Genomic DNA, 8,860 nt, shown 5'->3' with positions numbered 1-8,860 from the left:
TCTTTGTTTCTGCAGAATCAGGAGTCAGACAGTGATTTTCTCCAAAACAACCAGAATATTTCTATGTCTACTTCATTTCCACATTTTGATTCTCTGGTTTGCCATCCATCCCACACAACATCCTTTCCCTCCACCTGCCAATCCCTACTTCACACTTCCAAAATTTGTTTACCTTGTATTAGCCATATAAAGAGGATTTTCTTCTTACTATGATCCTACTCAAACTGAAATCTATACTGTCTTCAGTGTAGAACAATGATAAGGCACTAAGATTTTAAAATACCTTACTTACATTTATGTCTAAAATCTAGTTCATGGCAAATGAGAGAAATTTTCAAAAAAAACCTGAAATTAATTCCTTTGTTTTGGTTTGGTTTCGGTTTTTTCCCATCAGTAATTACTTTAGCTACTCAAGAAATTACTTAAAGACTTTTAAAATTTGAATTCTCCGTCAGGAAATAGAGTAAACACTGATGGAATTCTGATGAAAGATATATAAGTCACTTATTATTTCCAAGTATGAGACTGAAGCAAGACATGTACATTTGTGTGGTTATGTATCAATATATGTTGTGCCTCTATGTGTACACACACACACACATACATGTGGATTTACACTCTTTGCACACAGAATTATTTATGTACTTGAAATAGATTTAAGTTGCACAATTCAGTCTAGATCCAAGTTCTAATCTTCTCAAGTTTCTGAGGCATTTGGACCTAAGCCTGGTTTTCAACACATAAAAAAATGGGTCCTATTCAAATTTAAGAATCCATTTACGGCTCAAACATTTCTCACCAGTAACCTTTCCCAGACTGGCAATGAAATTTGAGCTTTGCAGATGAGACAAGGTCATATGAAAAATACAGGAACATTATGTCTCTACCATGATGGCACAGGAAGATGGCATTCAAATAAGCAATTAGGACTTCTGCTAGTGTAAATCAGCATATCTATACAGAAATGAAGATACCACACAAAGAAACACAACCATTTCAAACTCGCATTTTTATCCTTTGTTAGGAAAGGGAACAATATTAAGTCAATATAGTAAAACGACAACACTTTTAATTTGATTTCTTTAAGCATTTGACAGGAGTTTCACTTTTTCCTCTGTGTGATCAACGAATGGCCTTTGTGTAGGTTTTTCACGCAGTAACAAAGGACTGTGTACATGGACATGAATAAATGATGAGAAACGGTCATGAAAAATCAGGAATAAGAAGAAGGAAGCCTAGAAACAAGTGCAACATTAGAGACATCTTTTATTTTTGCAATTGACCCCATTCCAAGTTGAAGTTGTTCCTTTCTTATCAGCCTTAATATAGACTTCTAGCTGCCATTCCAGCACTTAAACACAATAAACTATTACGCTCACATGTTAAAACATGGTTGTATTAAATGCCCTGCTGGAGACAATTAAATCCTTGTGAAGGCATACTGTTCCAGCTCTAGCCAAGGCCTGGGCAGACCTGAGCACCAAGGAGGGTGAATTGTCGTCAGTCACCCTCATCACTTAGGGGCAGTAGCAGCCCCAGCATTGGCACTCGTCTCTACGGCACCTGGTGTGACAGCCAGCCCTCTGCCTCCATCAGTTTTATTTGCAGTTTACCACAAGGAACTGCAATAGTTTGCACTTGAATAATAAATACATAAATAAACTGGCATGAATAACACTCCTGGGAAATCAGCAATGAATTTCCAGGTCTATTTCTTACTAGGCAAAAAAAAAGAGAGAGAGAGAGAGAGAGCGAGAAAGGGAGAAGATGGATTACTGGGAGAGAATTATGCTCCAAACCTTTCCTGGTGATGGAGTATTGACAGAAAAAGAAGTGCTGAACTGTGGGCTATTTGGAGACGTACTTGTCAGTCAGTGCACAACTTCCCCAAAATCTGTACTTTGTGTTTGCTTAATGCTATTAGAGATGAGAAAGGCTTTTAGGAAGCTGTGAGATGAAAATTATATCTGATATTAGTATTTCTGAGTGTTTTTCCTTTCTCCAGGTTATTTCTACAAATCAGATATTGTGAATTCTTATCTTGTTCCCAAATCAAATAAATCCAGTGAGTGGCAAAGGCAGGATTTGAAAGAGGAATCTCCAATGGTCTGTGCCTCAGAGCTGCAGTTTATTCTCTTCCTCCTCAACTCTGTGGCTGCTTCATTAACTTGGACTTACATTCCAGCCTCAGCTCTGTTGTAGAGAGGAAAAAAAAAGGATGAAAGAAAACCTCATCATGATCCAGCCAGACCTTGAAAAATTAGACCCACTGAAGAAAAGAATACAATCAGAACTCACAAAGACATTTTTTTATTGGCCTTGTAATTTCCTCACTAAACACTCTTTTAGCAGCCTACCCTTCTCAGAATCTTAATTATCTGTCGGCCCCTCATAAAGGCCCCATTCATGGCTCTTCAGAGCAAAAGCTCTGTGATATCACAAACACAGGAACTCAGAAGATACAGCATGTTCCTGAGGAAGGGCTGCACACCCACAGATAGCTGGCAGAGGGAATTTGCTGCTTGGAGAACATAATATAATACAAATATGTAGATTTTCCCCCTTCTTTCATTTTTTTTCCTTTTTTTCCTGAAGCAAGGAAGAAGAGATACTGTGCCTGAGTCGTGTATAGAGGGGAAAGAAAAAAAAAAGAAAGCCCTCTGATATACAGTTCTGAAAAAAAAAGTAAATATTATAGGCTCTCCATCTCTCTCCTCCACCATATCTGACTGTTCATTGACTACCATAAATTAATATGACTTGATATATTGTAAGGGCTGGAGACATTTCATGAGCTTCTGAAATCTTTTCCAACAGGAAATGTGAAGCATCACTTACAGTTCAAGATTTTTTTGGTTTGATTTGTTTGGAAATGAACCACATGCTGAAAATATTTCATTTAAATCAAAACTAAGAATACCAAGTTAGTCAACATCCTTGAGAACTGGACATTTTTAGGGATTCAAGTACATACTGCTACGGACCCTTTCTACGATAAAAGAAAGAAGAAAAATACTACTCTATCACTAGATCTGAGAGTCTGCTGCATCTCAAGTTCCCACTGATTCATGCTCTCCAGATATTTTTTGTAATCAGTTTTGCTTTTTAAATTCACAGTGTGATTTTGTCTAACAGAAAAAAAAAAGAACCCCCTCCCCACAAAAAAAACCCAGACATTGAAAGAAACCACTCTGTATGCAAAATACAAAATACAGTCCAGAAAATTATATTAAATCACATTAAATTAAAATCTTGCCAAAAAAGCTGTAACTTCTGTAACAAGTAATATAAGAATTTTACCAAAATATTCACTGTTCAGGGGAAATATCGACTTTGTATGTCCATACTTGTCTTGGGATGACAGATTAATTAATACATTTAATATTCCAATAGAAATGGTCCCTCTCACTTCAGGATCTGCTGTCTCAGGTCTACTGGTTAAAGATTGGCCAAGATCTTAGGGGTAAATTTAGGAATACGTACCAATTTTTATTTCAGCAAATGTGCTCCCTCCAGAAACAAAATTAGCTGCTGTTACGGTAGCCAAACATCATAAGCCATATTCCTAGCTGGAATGGCAAAATAAAAGTGATCCCAGAACAATGATTAGAATGATGGGTGATGGAAAAAAAAGAGGGGAAAAAAAGTTTACGCAGAAACCTTGCAAAGTAAATTTTAATTTGTATCCAGTTCATCACACCTAAACTTTGTATTTTAATATTAAACCTGTTGTGTCTAGTATGTGCATATGTGATCCAGATCAATTTACGTATCACAAATATCCAAATTAAAAACAAAGCAAACAAACAAAAACAAAAAGCCCACCTACAAACAAGGATACATAGATGCCTCACCCTGTGAGGATTGATAGATAACAGCTCCATTAAGGCTTCTTTTCAAGCAGTAAGATAAGGAAAAAACATTACAAAATTGAGTTTTGGGGCAGGAGTCCTTCCCAGAGTCCTGTTTTTAACCTCCAGAGAGGCCACCTCAGAAAGAGCCAAAAGCCAGCGGTCCCTCACATGTATCCAGCAACCTGTGCATGAGCTGCTTTAGGGACCAGCTTCAGGCTGGTTGTGCTCCAGGAACCTCATGCCAGGAATGTGTGCCAACCCACCACCACCACACTGGCACCTTGCAAGCAAGACAAAGGAACGTAATAGAAAGAAACAGATGTTTTCAGTCATCTGGAAAATGTGTCCTCCAGAACAGGGTGAAGAGCAGAGTGTGTGCATGCCAGGCTACCCTACTGCACCTGCCCTAGACTGGTACAGTAGCATGTCTCCACATTTCATGAATAATAAATTCCTATGTTAAAGGAAGGGATCACTAGAGAGAGAAGATTGAAGGAAAGCTTATGTTAAACAGCAAGAAATTCACCTAATACTTGCATTCACCAACTGAAGCTGGGAGTTTTGCATCTCTAGGCAGAAAGAACAAACTGACCTATTCACAGAAGCGCTGCACTGAAGATGTTTAATAAATTGCTTCAGAAGCAGAATCAGTTCTGAACTTAACACAGGTGTCTCAGGGAGGAAAAAGGCACATAAAAGCACTGTGCAAACTGCTGACAGCACTAGCTATGTGGGAGACAATCAAGGTACTTAACGTTTTAAAACACATGCCCTGCATAATAACCAACACTTCCAGAAGCCTCTGTCACTATTCCAAGCACTGAATTAAGACAAGAGTCGCTGTACCAGCATCATAAAAGATATCCTTTAAGCCTTTTGCATAAATGCATGTGTTCTGAGATGGAGACATGTGAACTTATATTCTTCATGTATCCAGGGGCCATTTTCCCCCTGAGAAGTTGAGGGGAAAGGGAGAATGAGGCATCATACTATTGATTTTCTACAAACACATTTAACCTTTAGCAGCTACTGAAAGTATTTCCAGTGCTAATACCAACAGTGAACAAAGTAGCTGGAGGAGCGTACAGAGCTTGCTTTAGAGGTGAGGCTTAGGAAATCAGAGATTCCTCTCTCAGCGCAGGGTGAATTGTTTTAATGGCCATACTGGAGAGGGTACAGATGCAGGAAAGAAAGGGGAGGAGAGATGGGGAGGTGTCTTCACGAGTTCAGGCAATATTTCCTCAAAAGGAACAAGAATTTGCTCAGTGATTTCCCTCAGCCATCACATCTGAGTCAACTAATAATTCATCTAAAATGTGCGTGAATCTTCTCGTGAACATTTCCCTCAATGAGTGCTGTGCAGCATCAAAGAAACAGTGCTTAGGCAACAGGTGATGGGGCTCCCATTGCCCAGCTTCCAGGCCTGGCAAAGGCTGATGGAAACAGGGTGACAGGAGTTTTACAAGAGGCAGTAGGGGAAAAGACCGGTAACAGCTTCTGTAGCCCTTTATTTCTGGGTCACTAGGTCAAATGCAGAAGCACACAGAAGTCAGCTTCATCGCTCTCACAGTCACACAGTGACTACTTGAAGGGCATCACTTTCAGCCTAGCTCCTCCCAAGCCACTGCTTGCTCCCGTCATGAGCCCAGGCTGACTCCCTCAGGGGCAGTCTCCCAAGGAACACATAACGGCAAATCAGTATTTAGCTGGTACTGCTTCCTGACACCTAAAAGCCCGATTTATGTTAGGAAGGTGATGTGTCCTCATCACAGTAAATTACAATTGTGTTTAATTCTTGACCATTGTACCCACACTCAGGCCATTAATGTACCTCTACCAGTCGTACTTCCCACACCCCACTGCTGCAGCTGCTGTCTATGAAAGCAAACCAAGTGAGCAGCAGCACAAAGTCTCCCCATGTCCCACACAAACGCACACTCCTCAGCAAAGCAGATCCATGCTCAGTCCTGAAGCAAACACAGCATCCCACAGTCATAGCCCAGAGAAGGGCAAGGACTGAGCAGCCATCCACAGCACTTGCTCTCCTCTCACTTGGCAGCGGGGGCTGAGCCCTGGTATCGCAGAGTTACGCCTGAGTTTTCTGAAATGTACTGGTTGCTATTTTTTTGTTGCTATTACCTCCTCCAACACAGTTTGGGCTTGCAATATTAAGACAGCTTGGGTTTACATACAGAGGGACTACAAATAGCTTTCCTGCTAAATAAGTGGTGAAAACACATCGTTCGACGGTGCTGCGTGGCTCACAGGATTTATGGTCTCACATTTGGGATGAACAGTGCAGTTCTCTTGTGCTGTTTCCATTATGAATAATGCGGCCACACTAAACTCACGCTAATAAAACCTGAATGTATCACTGCATTGTTTGGCACTCTGTGTAGGAGAAACCCATCTATTAGTGAGGCAGGCACTGAAAACTCTTTGTGACAGGAGCAGCACAGGGACAGCTTCACAGCAGCTATTCAGAGCCACTTTGCAGCTTCCTGGGCAGAGCCCAGGCTGGGCTGCATGCCAGCAGTGTGGAAAATGGCTGGCAGAGGCTCTAGCCACTGGTTTGTTGGTCACGTGAACCCCCAGGGGAAGAGGGAACAGGTACTGACAGCACCTGTTAGAGGGTGCTTGCTGCATGTCACTGCCCATCTTTAACATTTTTTTCAGTCCACCTATTGATGATTCCTCTGATAAAGCAAAATGACTAAGACTCTGCAAATTGGACAATAACCACTGCTTCAGCTGCTACACAACTATTAGTGACCACCAGTCTGCATGAGCATCAGAAATGTTCCAAAGATAGCAAAGCAGGCAGTCATACTGGTGAGAGGGACAATGCAGGCAGTGAGCTCAGAGGGGTGTTCCCCTCTCTCAGGGAAAGAGTGAATGCACCACAGACTTTCTGCTGACAACAGCCTGGTTGTCAGGGCAGAGCCAATGACCACAAAGGTATGACTGCATACCCAGGTCAGAGGCGAAATCAAAAGCAGTGAGAGCATGTACCAGCAATACTGTCTGCTTCACAACCAACACCCTCTGGTGCCTTAAGTTTCAGCTTTCATGTTTTTCAGATTCTGTGCTGCCTAAGGCTGTAGTTCTGAGCCTCATATTAAGTGCTGGTAAGCTCTCTTCAGAGTAGGTAGACAAAACAAATCCTTTTCCTGCTGAAGACCATGGACAAAAGCATAAACAATGATGGACTGAAGAGAGAAAACAAGAAGGATGGGACCTCACAACCTGAAGCTGTGATTGGACAATTAATCCCCAATATGCAAATGGACCAAAACCTATAAAAATGTAAGATCTCATAACTGGGCAGCCATTTTGTGACCATTCTAAGTCTACCTTGGGTGTAGCCCTGGTCAGGCTCTTGTCCTGCCCAAGGTGTATCCTAAAGGCCTTTCAATAAATACCTACTTTATTCTCTAGCTCTGTCCAGTCTTTGTTGCAGGTCAGCCTTCCCAAGGCATCACCTCCAGCTCTCCTTGATGATGGCAGACACACACTGCTTCTTGCACATCCCACCACTAGGCTGGCCGGCCTCCTGTGTCCTGCTCCAAACCAATTTCATTTTATGAATCTTTTAACCCTGAAGAGTTACCCAAGAATGTACTAACACCATCCCTTACGTTTCTTCTTTATGAAGTTCCTAGCAAATGTCTCCCTAAGTTGAACTGCCTTCCTTTAAAGAAACTCATGACTTTGCTACTGGATTTGCCTTTCCTCCAAGCACTGGTATTTAGCCATGCGAAACAGCCCTGTGAATTCACTCTACTGATGTGGCACAAAGAGAACCCTGATGAGAAAGTTTAAATGGAACGTTATTCAGGAGATGACAAACCTCGGCCTTCCTGAAGCCTTTGAAAGGCCAAAATGCAATGCAAATTAAAGTTCAAGGAGCCTAGAAGAAAACTGTTTTAGCTTTAGGCTTTCAACCAAGCAAAAAAGAGTTAAAAATTTATTTCAAACAGCAGTTCAATCATTCACTTTCCTAGTATTAATGAACGCCTCCTGCATGTTTCCCCAGATAAGACTGTGATTCACATAGCAGGCATACCCCAGAAACTTAAAAGGTCAAAAAGATGGCAACAAAGCATTCTGTTAATATTACCTAAAATCCACTCCGTTCCTTTGGCTATTTCAGTATCGGTAAATAACTCTCTACGTTTTCTGACCTAAGCAGTTCCATTTGAGAAGCTTCCCAGGCTAGATGTTTCTAAAATGTTACCAAATGATTAAACACAAATCCTCAAGTGAAGAGAGCAGGTTTTATTAAATATCCCAGAGCAGTGCTGTCTGCCCACACTTATGCCCATGTCTGGCTGCTGGCTGATAAACGCCTTGGCTTTAAGATATTACTTATTAGCATGCCTGTATATTTCCACCTCACACAGTCACCCAAGGGTGATTGCTATCTGTTAATTGAATTCTGTGCCAGCAACTGTGTCTCTGTGTGCCTGCCATTACAATTTTGAGGATTGTGACTTCATTTCCTATTTACAAGTTGCAGTGATGAAAAAGTGTATTTATTTATATATAAATAAACTCAGCATTTTTGTAGCTATATGGCAGGAGGTGGGTGGAAGTCACATGTGAAATGCATAGATGTGTCCTGGGTTTTGCCTTTCTTTTTCTCTTTCTTTTTAAAGGCATTCTGCATTCCACCTGAAACAGAGCTGGTGTGATGGAATATATCTCCAGTGATAGAAGAGGGGGTGAAGGGAGCAGAATGAGAGTCTTAAGTTTAGAGCAGAGTAAGCTGAGACAGTGGAATTGATTGGGTTGGTGCCTTCCAAGCAGTGGACTCTGTGGTGCAGCCTTACTCCAGTGAAGATTGACACACCGACCATATATTGATCAAGCACCATTACCTTCATCAGAGTGGTTTATGCAATGTTTTGCTCATTTTTTTAGATGTGAAAATGAGATGTGGACATTGCCTGGCTCTCCCAAGACCACTCTGTGAGACTGAGGTGGGAGAAGCAAGACAGCAGAAG

General features: G+C 41.3%; 1 long non-coding RNA gene across 2 annotated transcripts in view; it reads right to left on the bottom strand.

Moving 5' to 3' along the window:
• Positions 1–1,009: 1,009 nt before the first annotated feature.
• The window catches only part of LOC136286743 (uncharacterized), a 131,813-nt gene continuing 123,962 nt past the window's right edge, over positions 1,010–8,860 (bottom strand). For both annotated transcript variants that reach the window (XR_010719980.1, XR_010719984.1), the window contains one exon: positions 1,010–2,193. This is a non-coding gene — a long non-coding RNA (uncharacterized lncRNA). The remainder of the gene's footprint in view (positions 2,194–8,860) is intronic.

This window comes from Chamaea fasciata, unplaced genomic scaffold (genome assembly GCF_029207755.1).
Source record: "Chamaea fasciata isolate MVZ Bird 193981 ecotype frontalis unplaced genomic scaffold, bChaFas1.0.hap1 SCAF_3, whole genome shotgun sequence".
NCBI classification, from domain to species: Eukaryota; Metazoa; Chordata; class Aves; order Passeriformes; family Sylviidae; genus Chamaea; species Chamaea fasciata.
Note: the sequence above shows the minus strand (reverse complement) of the source record. Positions and strands in the feature narration are given on the sequence as shown.